Below are 23,841 nucleotides of genomic sequence, written 5' to 3' on the forward strand. Positions count from 1 at the left end.
GAAGAGATGATGATATAGAAAACTTTAAAAATGTGCTCACCATAGGAGAGACATACTTCTAAGCCCTGTCTAATCCTGTCTCTCATCATTCTCACAATGCCCCCATGAGCTAGAAGTCACTGTCTTCATACCGGACCAAAATGTGCAAAGTCAAAGAGACAGTAAATATCAAGATCACAAGTAGATTCCACGAGGCTGGGATTCAATACAGGCCCGCAGATCCCAGTTAGCACACTGTCATTTCACAGAGTTGGGATCAAGAGTCGGGGATCTGCTCTTGGGAGGGTCAGAAATGCCAGAGAGATGAGAAAGCCTTGCTTAATGGGAGGTTCTGAACACACCAAGGGAGGTCCCCATAGAGTACTGAAAACCAGAAGGTGTCGAGCACTTGGAGTTTAGAGGGGAGGAGAGTAGAGCGCCGTAAGGCTGGACGAGAGGCCGGAGGCCTGACCCTGCAGGTTTCCTGTGTCTCACATTTTGCTGTTGCTGGCCTTCTCAATCTTAGTCCTAACGAAGGCTGGATAAGTCTTGGTCAGAAGACAGTCTTGTGCCCTGTAGGATGTTTAACATCATCTGTGGCCTCTACTGAGTAGAGCAGTAATTTGTCCAGATAAAATGTCTCCAGATACTGCCAAATGTCCCCTGGGGTAGGGGTAGTGAATTGGCTCTAGTTGTCGATTCCCAAGTAGGAGATTCCACTCTCATGATTTCTTTCTCATTGTCTGGAAGACAAAGCCTGTATCATGGGATCACTTTCTAGACATGTGTACTGACTTCGATGTGCTTTGACCGGGTCTCCACTGGTCCTGATGCTGCCCTTCCTTGGCAGTTGCCATGCTCACGTCAGAGAAGCGATCATCAGCCAAGCAGACTACACGGCAATGGACACACTATGTTAGAAAATGAAGACGGATGAGGCAAAGCAGGATCAGAACACAGCCAGAGGTGTTCTCGTCACGAGACCCACCAGTGTTTCAGTCCAAGGTAATATTTCCCCCATTGCTCAGTCCTCTTTCTCCCCAAATAAACATCAGTGTGCCGTGCTTGACAAAGCAGGCCTTTTATAGAGAAAATGACCTTAAATCAAAAAGAATAGGAACAAGACACTTGGCACTAATGGTAATAATAACCAGACTCCTGTGAAGGACTAAAAATAGTGCTCATTTATTCGCTGGTTGTTATGGGAATTCATACTTTTCAAACTTAATATTAAGCCTTTCTAGGTTTTTCTGTCAAGTGTGTTCTGATCTTGCCAAGTAGGTCAGGGAAAAGGAAAAGGACTTCTTTTTCCTAACACATCTCTGCTGTTTCCCTCCCCAAGAAAATGAAGTTACCTATGGTCTTCTTTGTGTTTTTATAAAGGCTAGAAAATGCTAATATTTAATTACGCTTATGCATGTGCGTCTGCGTGTATGGTGTAGACAGATGTGTTTTGGTGCCCACAGGGATCAGAAGTGGGTGTTAGATCTCCTGGAGCTGGAGTTCCAGGAGGCTGTGAGGCATTGGAGTGCTTTGACGTGGGTGCTGGGAACTGAACTTGGATCTTCTGCATGAACAGTGTGCACTCTAACTGCTGAGCCATATCTTCAGCCCCGACTTTCTTTCTTTCTTCCTTCCTTCCTTCCTTCCTTCCTTCCTTCCTTCCTTCCTTCCTTCCTTTCTTTCTTTCTTTCTTTCTTTCTTTCTTTCTTTCTTTCCTTTCTCTCTCTCTCTTTCTCTCTCCTTCCTTCCTTCCTTCCTTCCTTCCTTCCTTCCTTCCTTCCTTTCTTTTCCTTCCTTTCTATCTTTATTTCTTTTTTATTTTATTAAAAATGATATGGGGGGCTGACTGAGAAGCCATTGATCAAGGCACTGGGACTTGTTTCTACTGTATGTACTGGCTCTTTGGGACCCTAGTCTATTTGGATGCAAAGCTTCCTAGGCTTGGATGTAGGGGGGGAGGGCCTTGAACTTCCCACAGGGCAGGGTTCCCTACCCTCTCTTAAGGAGGGAGGGGGAGTGGGGGAGCGGGAGAGGGATGGGAGGAGGGGAGGAAGTGTAAATTTTTGAATGGAAAAAAATGATATGGGGAACATTTCAATGCAATAGTTTAATTTATTGAAGAGTCTTTGAAGGGTGAACTCATCTAGTGATAGAAATTCCTGCTTTCCGTTGCCATCAACCTGCGAAGTTTCCAAGGTTAGTCATAAATTTACTAAACAATGATCACCAAAGAAGATTGTCCACAAGGCAAACTATAGGCTAGCCCTTTTCACATGTCCTGGTCTAGTCCCTTGATTTACTAGACATCTGATCTGCTAGCTCATGACACACTGTGCCTGGTGAACATCCTTTTTAAAAACAAACAAAACAGAGGAAACTCTGCTCTGAAAACCACTCTGTGTCTGAGGAACAAGATATCTGGGGCAGACAGTGGCTCTACACAAGGAGTTAGGCTGCTTGGTTCAGGCCATGACTAGCATCTAAGTGTCCATTGGTTCCATTGTATGATGATCTTGTCTCACATCATGAAAGAATGCAGAGTACCAACCCATAAGCAGAGCTGAACCGAAGGCAGAGGGTGGGTGATAGTAACAACTGTGAATATTATTGATTTATGTATTTATTTGCTGATAATGTGCCTGGAGCTCCTGACATAGGGCTGACTTATTTAATCATAATTTCTAGAATATAGATACCATTATACTCATTTTCTAGGGAAGGAGCTGGGGATTAGGGACACTGTTTTCTTGAGGTCACATAACTTCTGAATAGTAGTCACAGGGCATTCAAAGCCCAAGTGTTGCTTGCACCCTGTGCATTTTGCTGCCTTTGCTGGTCGTTTATAAGACTATGAAGATACTGGAAGGGCACTTTTGAGGTCACCAGAAAGTTCTACCTGTGAGACTGTGGAAATATTGAGAGGGCCAACTTTAACTCCAAAAAAGCTGATCTCATGGATGGTTTGGACTAGACTTGAAGGAGAACGCTATATTAGCATTTAAGTAATGACTGTCAATTCATTGAGCAAGCTTATCATCGCCTTTGTGAATGATGAATTGATAAAGACAGTAAAGACCTATTTCCTTGGCATCAGGCTGAATGAAGGCGATATCTCTTGGCTTCAGTTTTATTTTATTTTTTAAAATAAGAAATTGGGGTTTCTTGGTCTCTAGTTAATTTAGCTTTTTTACTTGAGTTCATACATATACCTGCATATGTATAAACTCTCTTGAAGGTTTGGCCATGAGCTTTAACTTTTAATGGCTAAGTTATCTTTCCAGCCCAAGGGAAAATCATCTTAGAGGCCCAGCATCTCCTCATGAGACATTCACATCGCTGCCAGCATGTAAAATCAGTTTCCAGGTATCTAGTCAGAATGCCTGAACATTTACAGCTTCCGTTAGCTAGACAACTGGCTTCCTGTGGAGAGGCACTGTTTACACACAGTCCTAACCCCATCTCCCCAGGATCTATACTCGGGGCAGTGGTAAACCAAAGCATCTTGTTTGTTTAGAGGGAGCTTCTGCATCCTCAAGTGAAGGGGGGTCAGAAGGATGATCTATCCTGGCTAAAGCTCAGGGACTTCTGGAAATTCCCTGGTGGCTTCTCACAGGACCACTGCAAATAATCTCACAGGTAGGTTGCAAAGAGTCCAGGGAAGAAGGGATGAGTTTGGTTGGGTGTATTCACATGTACGAGCACAAACATTACCACAGAGTCATGGTGTATGCAGAACTGATTGGAGAATGGGACGGCAGGTCAGTTATTGTCTCTGTAATAAAAATGCATAGAGCTAAGAGAAAGGGAGGCAGGTAGATAGAATAGAATAGAATAGAATAGAATGATCTAACACCAATAGAAGTCAAAATTATGGCACACCAATTGGAGGCAAATTATGATAGACTTAAAGTTGTTTTTTATGTTATGGAGCATGTATTTCTAAACAAAGTACAGCCCATGACTCAAATATAATCCACTGGCCTCTCTCTAAAAATAGTTCATTTAGACCATCCATCTATCTGTTTGTCCGTCCATTTGCCCATCTACCTATCCATCCACGACCCATCTATCTACCTACCCACCCATTCATTATTTTGGCTACTTTTGTTCTTCCCCGGGGATGGTGAGGAGTCACAACAGACATCACACAATGTCCAAAGCCTGAAATGTTAAAAAACATAAGAAAAAGTTGACAGAGAGGAAAGAATATGTTTTTCCAATTCCTGGAGCCACAGCTTTGAATCCATGGCTACCTTTATAACCCACCTTTCAAAGCCTTGATTTCTTAAGACATGCCTGGTGATATATGCTTGTTATTGAAGCACTCAAGAGACAGAGCCTCAAGAATTGCTCTGTGTGTGTGTGTGTGTGTGTGTGTGAGAGAGAGAGAGAGAGAGAGAGAGAAAGAGAGAGAGAGAGAAAGAGAGAGAGAGAGAGCATCATGCTCCAAAGACAAAAGCACAAAATTTCTCGCCCGTGGAGTGGGAGACTGTATAAAATAAACCAGTTCATCACTTAACTCATCAAGGAGATGAACAGTGAGAGTGAAAACGTACAGTGGGTGCTAAGGGGTCGTATCAAGAGCAAAAGGCAGAGGTTTTTATTTATTTATTTATTTTTAAACAAAACAACAAAACTGAAGACATGAAAATAAGAAATAAAATAACCCCTTCTTGGGAAGTAGGGTTTCTCAGGAGTGGAAAAGGGCAGCGTGTGCAAGTGGTTAAAATGCATTATATGCGCATGTAAAACTGTCAAAGAGTGAAATGAAGTTTTTCCCCTTGGTAGAGGTCAAGAGGAAATAAACAATAATTGTGAAAAACCCATGTATAGTTGTATTTGTGTCAACCAGTATATATTTGAGACAAGTTAAGCTGGGTTATTAAAATAAACTGGACAGAAATCATAGCCACGGTCATCTTGATAAGAAGCTGAAGCCTTTGTGGGTGCGGGGTCCAGGGTGTGCGGGGCAGACACGAGTCTGAGGGTGTGGGATCCAGGGTGTACAGTGCAGATACAAGTCTGACGGTGTGAGTGTGGGGTCCAGTGTGTGTGGGGCAGACACGAGTCTGAGGGTGTGAGTGTGGGGTCCAGTGTGTGCGGTACAGACATGAGTCTGAGGGTGTGAGTGCGGGATCCAGTGTGTGTGTGCAGTGCAGACACGAGTCTGACGGTGTGAGTGTGGGGTCCAGTGTGTGCAGTGCAGACATGAGTCTGAGGGTGTGAGTGTGGGGTCTAGTGTGTGCGGTACAGACATGAGTCTGAGGGTGTGAGTGTGGGGTCCAGTGTATGCGGTACAGACTCGAGTCTGAGGGTGCGGGATCCAGTGTGTGCGGGGCAGACTCGAGTCTGAGGGTGCGGGATCCAGTGTGTGCAGTGCAGACTCGAGTCTGAGGGTGTGAGTGTGGGGTCCAGTGTGTGCAGTGCAGACTCGAGTCTGAGGGTGTGAGTGCGGGGTCCAGGGAAGTTTACCCACCAGGAGTGTATGCACAGAGCTCAGGGAAGAAGAAAGATGATCTCAGGCAATCCTCCACAGGATGCCTTTGTGTAGACAATTGCTTCTATTTAGCTGAAATGCAAGACTAGCTGGGTGTCTTATGGTTTTATTTGCTACATCATTTGCTAGGGTAGCCTACTATAGCCCCTTGATCATGTAGGTTGGCCAGGTTTTAGATTCTGAAATGAAATTTTAAGCAGAGTCAAATCAGGATAGAAGATAGCTGTAACATCTGATGAAGGTGTTCTAGAAGGATCTTCAGAAGTTCTTTGCTCTGTTCTTTTTCTAGTCGTACTGTGTTTGAATTCTGGACTGTATCTTTCCACTCCCCTCTGCCCCCTTCCCCATCCCCTTCTGTTTTTTCTCCTCCCCTTTCCCTTCTTTTTCCTCCCTTCCCCTTCCCTCCCTTCTCCTTTCTCCCTTCCCTTCTCTTCTCTCTTTTCCCTTTTCTCTCGTTCTTTTTTCTTTATGTTCTGAGGCTCAAACCCAGGACCCTGCACACATATAGTGATTTCCTTTGACCCAACATCCTCTCAGAGGGAGGGGGAGGCTCACAAGACTCAGGGAGCTCACAAAACTTAAAAGACTCTGGAATTCCCTCCCCAAGGCTACAAAAGCAGTTTCTCTTCAGAGTTCTCCTGGAGTCAGTTGGGTAGGGAGTCCAAGGGTGCAGCTTGCACGAGCTGTCACTTGTGCTGGGGTGTGCTTTTCGTTGACATGGATTCACATCTCCCCGGGCAATGTCATACAACAACTGGGCAAGCACAGAGAGATATGTTCCCAGCTCTTGCTTTTTTCTTTTCTTTTTCTTTCTTACTCAGGATCTTGCTCTGTAGCCCAGTTTGGCCTTGAACTTGTGACCCACTTGCCTCTGTGTCCTGAGTGCTGGGATTATGGTCATGTGCCACTATGGCAGGCTTCGTTGTTGCCATTCGTTTCCACTTTATTTCTTCCGTTCTATAAGTTACAGTTGATTTCTGTCAGCTGTGGTCAAAGAATCCTAACCTGTTTATGCACAGCCGCCTAAGCAATGTCCAACAAGGTGTGAGCACGGGACTGTGGTAGATAAGTGAGAGGAAGACGAACTAGGGAAGGGCTCTGGGAATGAGGATCAAACACTGGACTAGAAGAAGGAACAGAAGAAGCCTTTGGGATCTAGTGGGCTGTTTGCATCCCCACAGCAAATAGCATCAAGGAGCTGCAGAAGGCTGGAGGACTTGATAGCAATAACATCTGATTTTAAAAATTATATTTTGAAAAAAATTATATTTTGCCTTTATTTGTGTTTTTTAAGGGATTAGTTAGGGTTCTGTTGCTGTGAAGAGACTATGACCAAGGCAACTTTCATGGAAGGAAGCATTTAATTGGTCCTGGCTTACAGTTTCAGAAGTTTAGTCTATTGTTATCATGGTAGGGAGCATGGCAGTGTATAGGCAGACATGGTGCTGGAGAAGGAGCTGAGAGGTCTACATCTGAATTCTTAGGTAGCAGAAAGAGAGAGCCACTGGGCCTCACTTGGGCTTTTGAAATCTCAAAGACCATCCCTAGTGATGCACTTCTTCCAACAAGGCCACACCTACCCCAACAGGGCCACACCTCCTAATCCTTCCCAAGTAGTGCCACTGGTTGATGATTAAGCGTTCACATATATGAGGCTATGGGGGCCATTCTTATTCACACCACCACAGTAGGTGATTGTGTATGTATTCACATGCATGGGTAGATGTGTATGCACATGTGCATACATGCATCTGTAGGCTAGGGGTCCACCTGAGATGTCTTTCACAATTACTCTCAATTACTTTCACAATTACTATATGAGACAGGACCCCTCACTGAACCTGGAGATGATGGAGTCAGCTAGGCTGTCTGGCTCACCAACTCCTGGGACAAGCTTGTCTCTTCCTGCCCCTCCCACATCTACCCTACAGTGCCGGGGTTACAGATACATGCCAATTGTTGTACCTAGCAGTCATGTAGTTGGTTCTGGGGATCTGAACTCGGGTTTTTATGCTTGCATAAGTGGTTCCCACCCCATCCATTCCGATACTTCCATACTAAAGTTGGGGAATTTTATTTCAAGCTAAACCCCCAGTTCCTTTACATTTTATTCTAAAGCTGGCTTTTATGTCTTTTGGCAGGGATCCTGGTGATGGTGGACTTGTGGGGGTGGGGCTATGCTCCAGGTCCACACGATAGACCAGGGGGTCTGCTCTGGGGTCAGGTAGTGAGGTTGGTGGCAAGAGGAAAACGGTGAGAAGCAACTCAAAGGGATTCTTGAATTTGGTGACTTTCTGCTCCCGGGTAACATACTCAAGGGAGCAGGGAGGAACTCCATTTGGGTTGGGAGCTGCAGTAACTGCCTGGGGCCGCCATGCCAGACTTCCCAAGACCCACAGCTGCCAGATCCATGAACACAGAGAAGATGACACACACACAGCCCATCATTCCAGTTGGCTCGGCTTCTCCACCCCAGGGGAGGGATGTGGTGGGACTGGAGATTGCAACAGAAAGTGACAGGGATGATTAAAGGCATGGCAAATCAGGGCCACGGAGAAAGGTTAAAAGGATGGCAGCTATTAGCCTGGAGAGGGGTGGCATGGAGCAGTTCCTGTCAAGTCTGTAGAGTTGATAGTGGATGCATACAAGGCAGCAGCTCTGCACAGCCATAGCTCTAGGGATGACAGAAACCCCAAACTGGCCAGGCACTTATGCGGGGTGGGGGCAAGGCCGCTCTGGAGACAGACGGAGGAGGTATACTTATAAAGGCTCTTTTGTGGTCTCCGAAGTCCCTTCTCCCCTGTTCTTTGTCTTCTGCATCTGTCATTATGTCGTGCAAACCACAGCCAGGCCTTTTGACGGCACCAATATCTGCTTTCCTGCACACTTGGAAGGTAACGTGGCTATAAATTTCACAAGTTAGATAAACGCCAGCACAAAGGGACAACTGTCTGGTGTTGCAGGGCGTCTGACTGGCCTCATCCCCAGCCTGGATGGATCACCCTTCCTCCACCACCCCCAGCCTTCTCTAGCCTGCCTGGATCCCTGGCTGACGATCCAGAAGTTCTTACTTGTACTGCTTCCTCCTCGCATCTGTCACCTCGACACTCTGCAAGGACTTTTATTTCTTCCCGGGTCAAACATACTTCATCTCACTTTTCCTCATTTTTCTTTCCCTTTTAAAACATTTGAAACATTTTCTCTTTTTGCTAGGTCAAGTTATTTTTTTGCTCCCATAGCCAGGCTGCAAACAAGACTCAGTTTCTCCCGGGACAGACCCAGAGGCATTTTGGCCTAAGCCTCCCCAGATTCCTGTTAAAGTAACACGGGCCTACTCTGAGTTTTTCTGATCCTCAACTGAGACCATGTAAAAGAACATGGCCATCAAAGGGAGCAGGTTGGTTATGGTCAGGTGAAGGCCGGGGAAGTCTAGAGTTAAAATGTATTTTGTTTCAGTTTTGCCTGTGAGGAACTGAGTGACAGAAAGCTTCACCTGACTTGAGCATGGTCTCCTGAGCAGGTGAGAAGACCCCAAGGCCACTTTCCCATCAAGAAGTTTCCAGTCAGCCGGGAATGTAGACCTTCCCACCCGCCACTTTCACCATACCAGAGAGCACGTTTTTCTGTGCCACGCTCATCTCAGGAGGTCACAGAGGTGTCAACACGGATAGAGCAGAGGCCAGGGATAGAAATGGGCAGAGACTATTCAGTGAAGAATCCTGAGACTTGCTGAACTGTGTGAGATGTGAGGATGCCCTGGGCTCTTCTCCCTGGAGCTATGGAGACATGCAGAATGCAGGTCTGGCTGGCACTCTCTAGGATTCTGCAGCAGCAACACAGGGATGACACGCACCAAGTTGTGGCTCCCAAGAAGACAGGGGCAGTGGTCATGGATGCATCAAAACTTCCCGCCATTCTGCAGTTCTCATGACCGATCAGACTGGTACACCCGGACACAACAGGGAGCTCACCATACACTGAGCTGCCATGGTAAAGATCAGCTCTCAGTCCGAGTTATCAGATGGAATGATGGAGCCATGATGGAGCCAAGGAAGAGACTGCTCAAAGTCTGGACTTCTGGGACCCAGGCATTCCTCATTGTAATGCAACTCCCGTGTCCGAATTCCGGCTGCCTGCTGTCCTTGACAGTCACCAGCTTGAAAGGGACTAGTTGGCCTGGGCTGCGTTTACCCCCATGTGTTGCTGCCTCTCTTGATGGCATAGGTAGCCATCTTCCTCCTCTTCTCCCCCTTCCTCCTCCCACGAGCAGCAGGGGAGCACCCGAGTCCTTGAATATGCACGGAGGCGTGTCCATCTGTGTGCTCCATTCCACTGGAAAACTCAGAACAATTCCTATTATTTTCGGTTCCCAGACCTTGAATGTGTCAGGCTTCAGGTTCACTTCCGACATCTCTCCCCGGCGCCCGGATCTGCAAGTAATTTAACCTTGTTTTCATAGAGCGCAAAGACGTTCCGCTTGTTTACACTGGAGACAAATTTTCCTCAATTGACGCAATCCTATTGATGAAATAATGACTTTCTTCCTCATTTAAAGGTAATTTCGGCTGGTGTCGTGACACGCAGGAGAAAGTGAAAGGCTCTTCTGTCCCCGCAGCATGAAGGGTGGGCTCCCACGGCTCTGCGCCCAGCCGGGCCTTTACTCTTTCTCTCACCTGTTCCGCAGCATCCCAGGCAGCCCAGGGAGGCTGGAGCCCAGGCAAGAGGAGGTTGGCTCAACAGTCAGTTCTTGATTAGGGAAATCAAAAGGCAGCCTTGACTGGGTAATGAATGCCAAGGTTGGGCAGGATAGGTGGACTTTGTTTCAACAATGCCTTGATTTACTTTCCAGATTCTTAACATCTAATCAGTTAGGGCTTGCACTTCCACTGTGTATATGTGCATGTGTGTGTGTGTGTGTGTGTGTGTGTGTGTGTTTAAGGTCACATCATATGATAGTCAATATACACTATTTCAACCAAGGATTTAAAGTCAAAGGAGGGAGTGAAGTATCAGGGAGAACGGCAGGCAGCTGCCCGTAGATGAGGGGAAGTTCTTAGCTCCCCTGGGCCTAGTTGCTCAGGAGAAAACAGGAGGAATCAGATCCAGCGACTTCTGAGACCTCCCTTCAGTTCTGTGCCGCAATGAAAGGCCTCTGTTAGTTCCTGCTTCCATGCCAGTCCTTGGACGGTATCTTAATAAAGATAAGAACAGAGGACAACATTTGGATGGACGCTCTTCCTACTTTTCAGTGAGGTTGGGACAATGCATTCTGTGTTAGCAGTGCTGTCTGAGAACTCGGTATCCTTATGTGTTCTGGATGTGGTGGGGTTGGAATGGACACTATGGAACGATTTTCAAAATAATTTAGTAGGAGCTTCGGTTGTAGCGTAGGGGGTACGTGGCTTGTTTAGCATGTGCAAGGTTTATCTAGGTTTGATCTACATCACTACAAAAACATTTTATTTTATGTGCACTGGTGTTTGCCTTCCAGTATGTCTGTTGAAAGTGTCGGGTCCTCTAGAACTAACTGGAGTTACAGACAGTTGTGAGCTGTCATGTGGGTGCTGGGAACTGAACCCGGTCCTATGGAAGAGCAGTCAGTGCTCCTAACCACTGATTCATCTCTCCTGCCCCACTACAAAAATTTTTTAAGAAAAAAATTAATAATTTGTAAATACTTGGGGATGTATTTCCAAAAGCCAAACATGAACACCATGGCCGCACAAGACCTAAGAGTTAGCGGCCCACATGTTTTAGGTTGCTCGGTCTACTGCAGGCATTTGCTAGGCATTCTGTTGTTTTCTCTTGACCGGAAGTTGGCAAACATTTTTATGAAGAGCTAGAAAGAAAATATTTTAGGCCTTTCAGCCTGGAAGAGCTCTGGCGCTGTGAGGCTGTCTCTGTTAGAGGAGGCACCCAAATGTGTGCGGCTGTGTGCCCATCGACTTGATTCGGGGGTCCTGGCATTTGCATGTCACATACTCCTTGAGTCACAAGGTGTCCTTCTCTTTATTTTAAGTCAACCACTTAAAATGTAAAATCCACTTTTTGCTCATAGTTAGTGAGCTAGAGTTGATCCATAGATTGTGGATCTGTTCTTTGGGATAGCCCTTTAAGGAGGGACCGTTAGGAGACAAATCAAGACTTACTTAAAGTAGAATTAGAATGGGATTATTATTGTTATTATTATTATTAGATACAGGGCCTCTTGTATCCCAGGCTGGCTTCAGACTCAGTGAGTATGTAGCTTGTATGTTACACAAGGCATTGGTTCCTAAGCTATGTGCATGCTTCGCAAGCCGTCTACCAGCTGAGCTCCATCCTCGGCCCAAGCAGATAATCTTGTCTAATAGTTGGAAGTTTTCAGGGACATTGAATGAGACTGGTAGACTTGGGGACTCAGCTCCCTGTTTTTTAATGGCTGTTAAAAGAGATGTTTCATGGTGATATTGATTCAAAACATCTGAGCGAGCCGAGCCCCTGACCAGGCTAGGAGATCACTAGGCTGCTGAGGCGTTGAAACAGGACAGGGACTTTAAAGGGCACTGGCTGGAAAAAAAAGACAATGAAAGCCTTGTTCTGTAAGCGTTGGGTTCACGAATGAGGCCTGGATCTCCTGGTTTGCTGGGTGTAGGAGGATGTCAGCTCTGCTCCTCTGTAGGATGGAGTCCAGGTCTAGAGAGGATGAGGAAGAATGCCACAACTCTAGACTCCTCCCGTTCTGTGGTTGAAGATGATGCATGTTGGAAAGTTCTCCAGTGCTTCCTCCAATTCTGTCTGGATGTTTCTCAGATGGGCAGGCTTTATCTCCAGAGTCAAACTGTCTCATCCCAAGGTTGGCTGCAGGCCTGTCCTGTCCTCTCCGCACTGGGTGCAGTGTGGCTAGGCTGGGATGCAAGAATGCGCTGAGACCTAAGAGTGCTCTCTGACTATGAGACATGGCTTCAGGGAGTCCTGCTGCCTGCTCAGGAGTGTGGCAGATGCTGGTACAGAGGACCAGAGAGGAAGGTCATCCATGATGTTAGTATTTGAAAGGCAACTCATGTGTGTTGGTTTCAAAGCCAGGAGTCCCATGTGTATTTATTCTGAGTGACCTGCCTGGCTCCTACAAGGGGCATTGTGTTTCTTTATACACTGTTGTCTGTATAAAGAAACTGAGGTTCAGAAGAGTTCTCCAGTTCCTGAAAGGAGCAGCCAGAGGGAGGTAGAGCCAGTCCTGTCTATTCTCTGCATGCCACCACATCAGACCCCTATAAGGGGCTGGGCAGAGGGGCGGGCTGCAGTTCTTGCCTGGAATGGGTCCATTGTGTGACCTGAGTAAGTTATCTATTGCTCCAAGTTTGTGTTTCTCCTCCTATATCAGTGTTGGCTTATGCAGTTGCTGTGAACAGAGAAGTGTCACAGGAAGGTGTCTAAACCTGCCACCTACAGTTTACGAGGTGGCTCCTTTCTGCCTGTTTCACAGTGACTTGATTTTGTGAAGTTGACTGACGAATCAATCTTACTCAGTTTGGACTCTCCAGGGCCAAGGAGACGCAGGTACGTGACTGTGCAGATGTCAATATGTGTTTATTTAATAAATGCATGTACAGTGACCATATCTATTGATACCAAACATCTGGATGCCCAGGAACTTCAAAATGGCCGTCTGAGTGTTGGATACCATCCTCTGATATAAACAGCAGAGATGATTTGAAGCAACAGGGACCCAGTCAGGGCTCAAAGATGAAGGCTGGCTATGGTGAGCTGTGTGTGTAATTGGGGAAAGTCTATAGGTGGCTTTTCAGATAACCCTAGCAGTGTGGCTGGATTGATCTGCTGCTGGCAGAATTTTTCAGTAGAACTGCCAGCTCCCCAAATAGCCACAGTGAATTATTAATTAAAAACGCTTGAACGATAGCTTCGACTTGTTACTAACTAGCTCTTTTAACTTAAGTTAGCCCATACTTCTTATCTACATGCTACCACGTGGTGGTACCTCTTTTCAGCACAGCACGTTCACCTCTTGCTTCCCCTGTGTCTGGTTGACGACTCCTCCCTCCTTCTTCCCAGCATTCTCTCAGTTTGGCTCTCTCGCCTAACCTCTTCTTGTCTAGCTATCGGCCAGTCAGCTCTTTATTAAAAATGAGAGCAACACATCTTCACAATGTACAGAAGGATTATTCCACAACAGCCTAACATCCATCCCATCCATCCGATTATCTGTTCATCTGGTGGTACTCAGAGACTTTATGGCCTCCTTGAATGCACTGTGAAGAAAGATGACCTGCATTATGGCCATTGTCGATAAACAGAGGTCTCTAAACTGCCTACAGGAGCTTGGAAACCATTAGTTTATTTATTTATTTATTTTAAAAAAGTATTTATTTATTTATTATGTATACAATATTCTGTCTGTGTGTGTATGCCTGCAGGCCAGAAGAGGGCACCAGACCCCATTACAGATGGTTGTGAGCCACCACATGGTTGCTGGGAATTGAACTCAGGACCTTTGGGAGAGCAGGCAATGCTCTTAACCTCTGAGCCATCTCTCCAGCCCCCGAAACCATTTGTTCTTGTGTGTGTTAGGCATCTCTCCCATATCCTGAATACTTGCTCCTGCACACCATCTTTGAAGGATCAATCTTATGTTGCTTTATAGCCGTGTTCTTGTCTGCAGCGGATGAGAGAACAAGATCTCTGGCCACTGTCTTTAAATGTCCTGAGCTTGAGTGACAGGGAGGGGGCATAGACATGAATCCTGAGCTGGGGATTATGGGAAACTACCTGCTAGATAGGAGAGTAACACCTGAAGTCGAAAGACAGGTAAAGGACGGCATCATAATCATCGCCATCATCACCTCCATCATCACCAGCATCATTACTACCACCACCATCATCATCGCTGATATCATCACCAGCATCATCACCAGCATCATTACTACCGCCATCATCATCGCTGATATCATCACCAGCATCATCACCAGCATCATCACCAGCATCATTACTACCGCCATCATCATCACTGATATCATCATCACCATCATCACCACCATCATCACCAGCATCATTACTACCGCCATCATCATCACTGATACCATCATCACCATCATCACCACCATCATCACCAGCATCATTACTACCACCATCATCATCGCTGATATCATCATCACCATCATCACCACCATCATCACCAGCATCATTACTACCACCATCATCACCACCATCATCACCAGCATCATTACTACCACCATCACCACCACCATCATCACCAGCATCATCACCAGCATCATTACTACCGCCATCATCATCGCTGATATCATCACCAGCATCATCATCATTGCTATCATCACCATAACCATCATCATCATCATCTATTTATATGTTTATGATGTGTCTATTATTGTTTTAAAAAATTAATTTGGTCACATAGTAGTACCGTAGCATCTATTGGATTGTGATAGTTATTTATTTATTCTTACATGAAGATGACTTGGGGTTCTTTCTTCTGGAGGACACTCTTATTTGTGTGATATATGCTACAGTACATTTTACAGCTAGCATTTTCTAGTTTCCAGCATATTGACCACCAATAGTTCAGTGTTATGTTTTGATTTTTCTTTGTCAGCTCCTTTTACTATTCCGTGAGATAAACCGAGATGGAAACAATAGCAAAGAAAGGTAAACTTGTTTGAGCTGCCCACGAGTTGAGAAAGAGTCTGAGAGTCTTTTAGTGAGTGCCTGGCACGAATTCTGGAACCTGACTCAGGCTGCATGGATGGATGGGGGCCGGTTCCTCTTCCCTGATGTTGCCCTGACAACCCACTTACTACAGTTCTGAAACTGACTTAAATTTAATTAAAGCCCTTGGGTTTGGTAGCAGGTACCTTTACCCTCTGTGCTATCTTGTGGTCCCCAACATATATCACATGCTGATCAGATTTGCTTATTTCTTTGTCTCTTTTTGGAAAATTCTGCTGTCAGAGAAAGCAGTCAATGCTGTGTTTCAAGGAGCTGCAGACCAGACCTTCTCTGGAGGTTGCTGTGCCTTTTAATTCCAGGTGCAGAATGTTGGGTTCTGGCTCAACTGGATCCATTAGGATCCTTCTAGTCCTTGACTTTCCATGGAACTGACATGTTCAAGATTGGGAACAGGTGTTCTGAAATGACAGTCCCTCTTCTGTGGCGTCTGATGGGGTAGCAGAGCTGGTCCCAGAGCCAGCTCTTTGTGCTTGCATCAAGGGCACAAGACTGGCTTGTCCTAATGACTCCCTTCACCTCTCATTAGTGCCCAGGGCCATGGAGGACCTGTATGGACCATTTCCCCTGGATGCCCTTCTGTCTTTGCTTTAATTCACCCTAGCCCTCCCAGCTGAAGCCACCAGCACAATTCCAGAGTCAGACCTGACCTCGTAGGAAATGGGTGTGCAGCCTTAGCAAGCTCCTGGAGGGAGGAGAGGCTGGAATTGGCGTTCATGTGTTCAGTCAGCAACAGCTGTGTCTCAGTTACACCCGAGGCAAGGGTATTCGTGCTGCTCCAAGCTGATATTAAACCACGTTCTCCAGACATGGATTCAGAAGCTCCGGCACTCTCAGGCTTCCGGAAGCATTCCTCCTCTTCTTTACTCAATTCCAAGTGAAGACTGGGTGTGTCAGAGGCAGCCTGGCTTCCAGAATTTTCTCCTCATTCCCATCCCCAAAGGCATCTACAGAAAGGCCCCAGTTCACCATCTATCTGATCATGGGTTTATCCCATGGATTTGCTCAATTGAAGCTGGGACCACTGGATGCTGAAGCTGTCCCTTGGTTTGCTGGGGACTCCTCATGGAGATGTAATACAGGGGAAATAAGGGGCCCTTCTATCTTCATCTTCTTAAGAAAAGAATTCAAGACTGGAGTCAAATGGAAGTTCAAGGACAATTCTCTTAGGCTTTAGAGTAAGATACCCCAGGGCTGTAAATCTCAGCAGCTGCCTGGAGGAGGATGGAGGAGAGAGAAAGGGTCGTGAGTGGGGCAGGATCCATGTCCTTGAAGCAGGCATGGGGGTCAGGTACACGGTGGACAAGAGGCTACACTGTGGATGGGGAGGGGTGGGCTTTAGAGACAGAGTAGGGAAGCCCGAAGGCCCATCCAAAGTGTACTTGGGTTCTGGCAAGCATCAGAGAGAAAGAGACAGGAAAAAGGAGAAGGGAAAGTTGTGCCTTTCCTGTCTTCTGCCTCAGGAGGGTTGGCAGACTCCACCAAACCTCACCGTGGCTCCTGAGGGCTGTACTGGGAAGTCACGGATTAGGGAAAGGAAAAGGACAGGAAGCCACTAAAGGAAACATTGTTCTCCTTAACTCTTTAGCGAGCCTGCCTTCTGAGGAGCAACCCCTTGGCCAGGTGATTGATGAGGCCCAGAAGAAATGGTAGGTCTCCATCCAACCCAGAGACTGTTTTCGCGACCAGAAGGAGATTTTCCTTAACGGACCCTTTTGGACAACCAAAAGGTCCGGTTCATTCTCAGACTCTGCTGGGATCCCTCCTTGTCTCCTGGGTCCAGACCTTATGATTATCTGTAAGAACTGTTGTATCTGAGTTAATCTTGCATGACACAGCACCCTTGCAGGCGAGGCCTCCAAACCTGGAGCCATTATAAGATCCCAGCACAGCTGGCTCTGTGCCCGCCTGGTTTTTAATCTTTATAGAGTGGGAACAGATTGGGAGAATCTTCATTTGTGGCAACTCCGTCCTCAGAGGTGGTTAGGACTTGGGAGAGACAGAGTTTAGAATCTTCACAGGACCTAGCGGCAGCCTGAACTGTGACTAACACCTATGAAACCCTAATCTGGAAAAAAGCCGTATCAGGGTGGCTGTAGTCAGAAGTTTTGGTATCTGAGCAACAGACCTGAAAAGGGAGAAGTCAAGGAGAGTCCAGAATTCGTCAGGGTGTCTGCATGCGGGTGAACAGGCATTGATGCTAGACAACAGGTGCCGGGCCTCTGACAGGGACCCCGATTCGCTTGTGGGGAACGGGCCTAGAAGCTTACAAATGCCAGGGCTCAACATCTGATCCTCTGCGAGCTGCGGGGGGGTCTGTCTATCCTGGTTTCAATGTAAGTGGACCCTGACATTGTAGCTTATCATTTCAATATGCCCTCAGTTTGCTGCTTGAGAAGAGCCATGATGTACACAGACACACACAGACACACACACACACACACACACACACACACACACACACACACTCGAGACTTAGAAGTGAATTGGGACTCCAGAGCCACTTGTGATGGCTCTCTGCTGGAGCCAATCCCAACCACCCCTTCAATACCTGGACTCACATGTGGGGAGCAGTTGGGAGACAAACCAAGGGGTTCTGTAAGCTCCCCACCCAGAACTTCGTGACCTATCAGCTTCAGGCTTGCTGACCAGGGAGAGCCTCATACAGGAGTGGAACTGTCCAGTGGTCCCGAGACCATTTTCAGGTTGACCAGAAGGGACCCCTAAAAGATGAAAGGGAAAGTCTTGGAGTAGGGGTAGTGTGTAGCGGGAGTGAAACCTAACTGGAGACGCTAAGATCCTTGAACCCCTCCATTTTCTAGCTGGTCAGGGCTGATGATGGGGCAGCAGCGCCCTCTTGTGGCTGCAGCATCTGACTGCTCCCCCCATAGCCCCCATGTTCTCTGCAGTTCTTTCCCTTCCGGGCCTCTCCTCGGACCTCCACTCCCCATACCCACAACTTTCCACCTTTTATTTTCTTTCTAGAATGGTTCAGGGTTTGTATTCTGGAGCCTCGCCACAGAAAACCATCTCCAAGGGAAGAGACTGACAGTTGTCTGACGGAGTGTCACACCCGCGGGATTCGTTCAGTAGTGACCAGGGTTTACTGGGCAATTCCTTCCTCTTTGCTGCGTGTATCACGTTTCTTCCATTTTGCTCCACACTCGGACAGCTCCCCTGCATATAAATCCCATTTTGAACTTTACTATGTTGGGGATATACACCGCTTTTCGTTTTGCTCCCAGTTGAGAGGCACCACGATCATGCTGAGACACAAGAGGGGAAGGGTGGGGTGTAGGCACAACTGGGTCTCCTGTCTCTCTTGCCCCAGATTCCCCATAACTCCCTTTAGTTACAGCGACCTGGCTTTCTTTGGCCTCTGGACATGTGGTTCTCAAATTTGATCACGATATCCCACAACTGAGGGAAGGAGCTGGCCAAGTGAGGTCCATATCCTGACTCTCATCAATCTTGGTCCTTCCTTGGCTTTCTACAGTTTCTCATCTAACTTTGGAACTGGCGTGTGTGTGTGTGTGTGTGTGTGTGTGTGTGTGTGTGTGTGTGTGTGTAGGGGCAACACGGAGTCCCTTTCACATGGGCCCAAAGGCAGCAGTTAAGGAGTAAGGGGCCATTCATTTTCTTAAAAGAGTAAAAACTAACCTCTCCATATAAAAAATGAGGCTTACTGTAACACAGAAAGTTCTTGGTCTGAGCTCTACCCCTGCCGTAGATACCCGCTAGCCCTATGCCCTGAGCCCTGACTTCCCCACTGGGAGCTGGCGCATGCTCCATAGGTCCTACTCCGCACTGGCGGTCCGTGACTCCATTTCTCTCATTCCCGCATGGCCCAGCAGGAGAAGATTCACGGCGACTGGTGTAGACTGGATCTCCTGCCCAGAACCAGAACCACTCACTGCCCACTCATGTGGGCTCTCCGCTTCCACGTTTGCTGAGGCAATATTTTCCTAGTGTGTATTTTAAAAATCTTTTCAGTTGTGGTGCCCGTCTCCCATTGGGAAAATTAACTGCTTACAGATGTGTGAAGCAGTCTCCTCCCAGGCAGCGAAACCATTGGGGTTTGGATATCACTTCAAAGGGGAGAGAAGGGAAGGAGGGCTGCCTGTCTCGGAGATAGACAGCAAACTTCTTTTTAAAAAAGTTTTTAAAAATTATTATTGTACGTGTGTGGGTGTTTTGCCTGTGCTCTCGGCGCATGCCTGGTGCCCGAGGCCAGGAGAGGGCAATGGATCTCTTGAAACTAGAGTTACAAGCAGTTGTAAGCCCCCACGTGGATGCTGAGAGTTAAACTTGGGTCCTCTGGAAGAACAGCCAGTGCTCTTAACCACTGAGCCGTTTCTCCGGCCCTGACAGCAAGTTTCTTGACTTATAAAAAAGTCCCAACGTGACTGCCATTCAGAAATTGAAGGGTGAGGCTTGGGGATGAAGCGGCTGTTTGTGGGAACAGCCAGTGAATGCTCGCATCAGCAGGGGTACGTTAATTTCTTCTCCATCCTGTCTCAGGTGACACCTAGCACCTAATTCAGTCATGCTAGCTCTCCACTCCCACTCAGCCACACGGTCAGCTTCGGTTAGTCTGTGCAGTCATTTCCCTTGGAGTCCAGGGTGACAGTCTGGTGCCCCGGCCTAGAAATAGTACCCAGCAGATTCTAAGGCCTTGGGTTCCTGGGGTTCCTGGGGATGATGGCTCTCTGACATTCATCCACCCCTCATCCTAACTCTCCTACTTCGATTTTGTCTGACCCAGGTGTGTCCACAGGTCCCCCATGAGGCCTTCATTCCTAGCTGTTACCCCAAACCCACACGTGGTACAGCAGAAGGATACCCACGAATAGAAAGGCATATGATGGACCCCAGGATCTTGCACGTAAGTTTCCTTTTCTCTGTTTTACGCATTCACTGCACCTCAACTCCCTTCCCACCAACAGCTTTCAGATCTCGGTTTTAGCTGCAGGGTCATATCCTGCCCTTCCTGTGGTATCATGCATGCGTGAATGAGCATGGGATACAGGCAAGTACGTGGAGAGTGCGCATGTGCTGGTGTACGTGGTCAGACAAGGCTGGAGAACAAGCTTTTCTCCACCTGGTGCCTCCCGAGGCCAGACATTTTTCTTACCTGAATCTGGGACGGCTTCCTTTCACCACAGCTGAATGAGTTCCTTGGTCTGTTTGTAGGTGCGATGCCGCGGCTTTTGTCCCGTGAGAGCGACTCCGGGGAATGAAAAGTTTGAGCAGAAGAACCTCTGAGGCTGACTCCATTCTAGGGATGTAAAAGGTCTACTTGAAACAGAAGGCGTAGGTCCCTGCGGTGCTGTGCTTTACCACAGGAATTTCTTGCAGCTTCATACTGTTTGAGTTGAATATTGTGTGTCTTAGTTACTTTTTTATCACCATGAAATAAACACCATGACCAAGGCAACTTCCAGAAGAAAAAGCTCGTGGGCGGCTTGTTGATAGTTCCAGAGGCTGAGAGTCTTGAGAATGTGGGACTATTATGGTGGAGAGCATGGCAGGCAGGCAGGCAGGCAGGCAGGCAGGCAGGCAGGCAGGCATGTTGCTTGAGTTGTAGCTGAGAACTTATTTGTTGAGACAATAACCATGAAGGAGAGAGAGAGAGAGAGAGAGAGAGAGAGAGAGAGAGAGAGAGAGAGAGAACAACTGGCAATAGCTGACCTTTTGAAACCTCCGAGCCTGCTTGCTTTGTATGACACTACTTCTCCAACAAGGTCACATTTCACACTTCCTAATCCTTCTGGATAGTTCCACCAATTGTGCACCAAGCACTCAAATACAGGAGCCCGTGGGAGCCGTTCTCATTAAACCACCACATTGTGTTAACGTTATTTTTGCAGTTTTGGTAGGACTTCTTTTTTTTTTTATGCAAGAACCACTCACAGACAAGGGGAGCACGTTCTCTGCTAATTTAGACCGGTGGATGTGGGCTTAGAATGTGAACATTTATGAGGCAAAACTCAAGAAAGACAACATGCAGAAGGCTATATTGTTATTCTTGTGCTCAAATTCCCATGGGATAAATATGGAAGGAACACATTTGAGTGGAAGGTAAATTTATTCATGGCATTTTCTCTTGGAACATGGGAACGATTAAAAACAGTCTACAAGAAAGCTATTCAGTAGGAACTAGTGGTAAGTTGTATTCAAGTCTTTTAAAAATACATCCTTTAAGGAGACATGAAAGTTGAGTGGCAAGCATGTCTGTTATTTGGAGGACCTGCGATGGAGCAACAGTAAGTGGAACAAATGGGAGGAGACAGCAAGAGATGCAGAAGAAAGAGCACTGGTGGCTAACAAGGGCGTGGGAACGAGAGTGCCTTCCTGTAGTTGGGCAAACATGGGAAAGCTGTCAGAGGGATGCTTTTGGGTGTCCAGTGTTTGCAAATCAGAGCATGAGAGATCAAGTCTTTACTGAGTGTCCTTCATAGCAAAATAGCAAGCAAAAGATACCTTTGACCTCACAGTGCAAGACAAAGACCAGAAAATTGAGGGTTGCTTTCCATAATCTCACTGTGGAACCACCCCTCAGACTCAGAGGTGCACCCTTGGTTGGAAAGAATTATAACCTTGATGGAGGCAAACTCAGGCAAGGCCTCACTCAAGGCTAGGGGCTGGTCTCTAGCATGCTATGCAAACATGGTGCCACATTTGATGCATGTTCGAGCAGCAGTGGTTTGAAAGCAAATGGCCCCCAAAGGGAGTGGCACTATTGGGAGGGGTGGCTTTGTTGGAGTAGGTGTGGCCTTTCTGGAGGAAGTGTGTCACTGTGGAGGTGGGCTTTCAGGTCTCACAGATGCTCAAGTCACACCCAGTGAGTCAGACCACTTCCTGTTGCCTGTGGATCCAGATGTAGAACTCTTAAACTCCTTCTTCATCACCATGTCAGCCTGCCCACTGCCATGCTTCCTGCCATGATGAGAATGGACTGAACTTCTGTACTGTAAGTGAACCACCACAATTAAATGATTTCCTTTATAGGTGTTGCCATGGTCATGTGTCTCTTCACAGCAATAGAAACCCTAACTAAGACAGGAACCAAAGTTACTGGCATTTCTAAGGGATCCACCAATATCTGAATGTTCTTTACTGAGTGGCACTTGAGAAGGACCAGACTGCCAGCCCTTTCCCTGCCTGCGACCTGGTTTCTCTTTTACCCTTGCTCTGTATAGAAGTTTCCCACCAGATGAGGGGGAGAAAGGATTCTAGGAACCAGAGGGATTGAGGAACATGACTCACAAAATCTACTAAGCAGAGCATATAGGAGCTCACAGAGACTGAAGTGACAATCATGCAGTCTGTATGGCTCTGAGCTAGGCCCTTTGCATATATATTATGTTATATAGCTTGGTGTTCTTGTGGGGCACCTAATAGTGGGAGCAGGGGTATCTCTGGCACTTTTATTTGTGCTTGGGACCCTTTTCCTCCTACTGGCTTGCCTCATCCAGTCTTGATATGAAAGTTGTCCCTAGCCTTATTGTAATTTGTTATTATGTGTTCAGTTGATATCCTTGGGAACCCTCCCCTTTTCTTCCTTCCTTTCTTCTCTTCTCCCTCCCCCCTCTCTCTTTTAAAGGAAATGGAGAAGTGGATCTGGGGGAAAGGGGAGGTGGGTGGACAGGGAGGAGTGGAGGTAGGACAGCCTCCCCCAAAAAACACCCTAAAAAACAAACAAACAAACAAATCCCCAAACCAAACCAAAACAGGTAGGCTTTGCCTGACCATTTTATTCTGATGCTAGTTACAAATGGCTCACTTTATTGTGCAAATCTGAAACATTTTACTGCATTCTCTATTTTTATCAACTTTGTTTGGAAAATTATTTGTAATAAATATTGTGTCCTATGCCTAAAGAAAAACTTATAACTTTTAAAAAAATCAGTGTAGAATTAGGTTGTTCTTAAATGTGTAGTCAAATGTTAAACAAATGCTAAACCAAACAGCTATGGCTCACTTCCCAAGCGCTGGGTAACTTATGCTTGTCCCTGGTTATATGGCCCATGGCCATATTTTGCAGAAGAGAAACTTAAGGTTCCGGTAGGATGAGTGGCCCAACCCATCCAGGGGGCATCCTTTCTTAATAGTCTGTTAGATTGCTTCCAGATATTAAAATAGCAACAGAGAGACTCAAATCAGCCTGTCTACTGTTAGTCTCTGTGTGTGATTTTTTTTTTTCAGTTTGGTTCTGCTAGACAGAAATGCCAGAACAAAGTTTTGGTGTTGTGACGCCATCCTGAATGATGCCAGAGGGTGAATAATCTTGTTAGCAGAGTATCTGGGCCAAGATTTTGGTGGAGGGCTTTTCAGAAGAAGCATGGCGGCTGGATGCTGTAATGAGGCCATGGAAGGTTACAGCCCCGCAAAGAGCTGTCTGGCAAGTCCTGGAGCAAGGTCAGTGACAGGGCATGGTGGCTCTTGGGAGCTCCACATGTTCCTAACAGTTGGGAGGCAGTATGCAGCTGTGACTCTTAGGAATGACACGATGCATCCCCCAACTCCAAACCTTCACAGGCAACCACTGTGCAGGCTCCAGCGGTGACTTCTTTTATTCCCAGTGCCGTGTCCCAGTGGAAAGTGGCTGGACTCGGTGTCAG

At 46.8% G+C, this 23,841-nt stretch overlaps 1 long non-coding RNA gene across 1 annotated transcript; it reads left to right on the plus strand.

Moving 5' to 3' along the window:
• Nucleotides 1–831: 831 nt before the first annotated feature.
• On the plus strand, nucleotides 832–20,669 carry LOC125388298 (uncharacterized). Its single transcript, XR_007228182.2, has 3 exons — nucleotides 832–984; nucleotides 19,983–20,102; nucleotides 20,411–20,669. It is a non-coding gene; the product is annotated as an uncharacterized LOC125388298 (long non-coding RNA).
• The last annotated feature ends 3,172 nt before the right edge of the window (nucleotides 20,670–23,841 follow it).

This window comes from Myodes glareolus, chromosome 6 (genome assembly GCF_982192425.1).
Source record: "Myodes glareolus chromosome 6, mMyoGla1.1, whole genome shotgun sequence".
NCBI lineage: Eukaryota > Metazoa > Chordata > Mammalia > Rodentia > Cricetidae > Myodes > Myodes glareolus.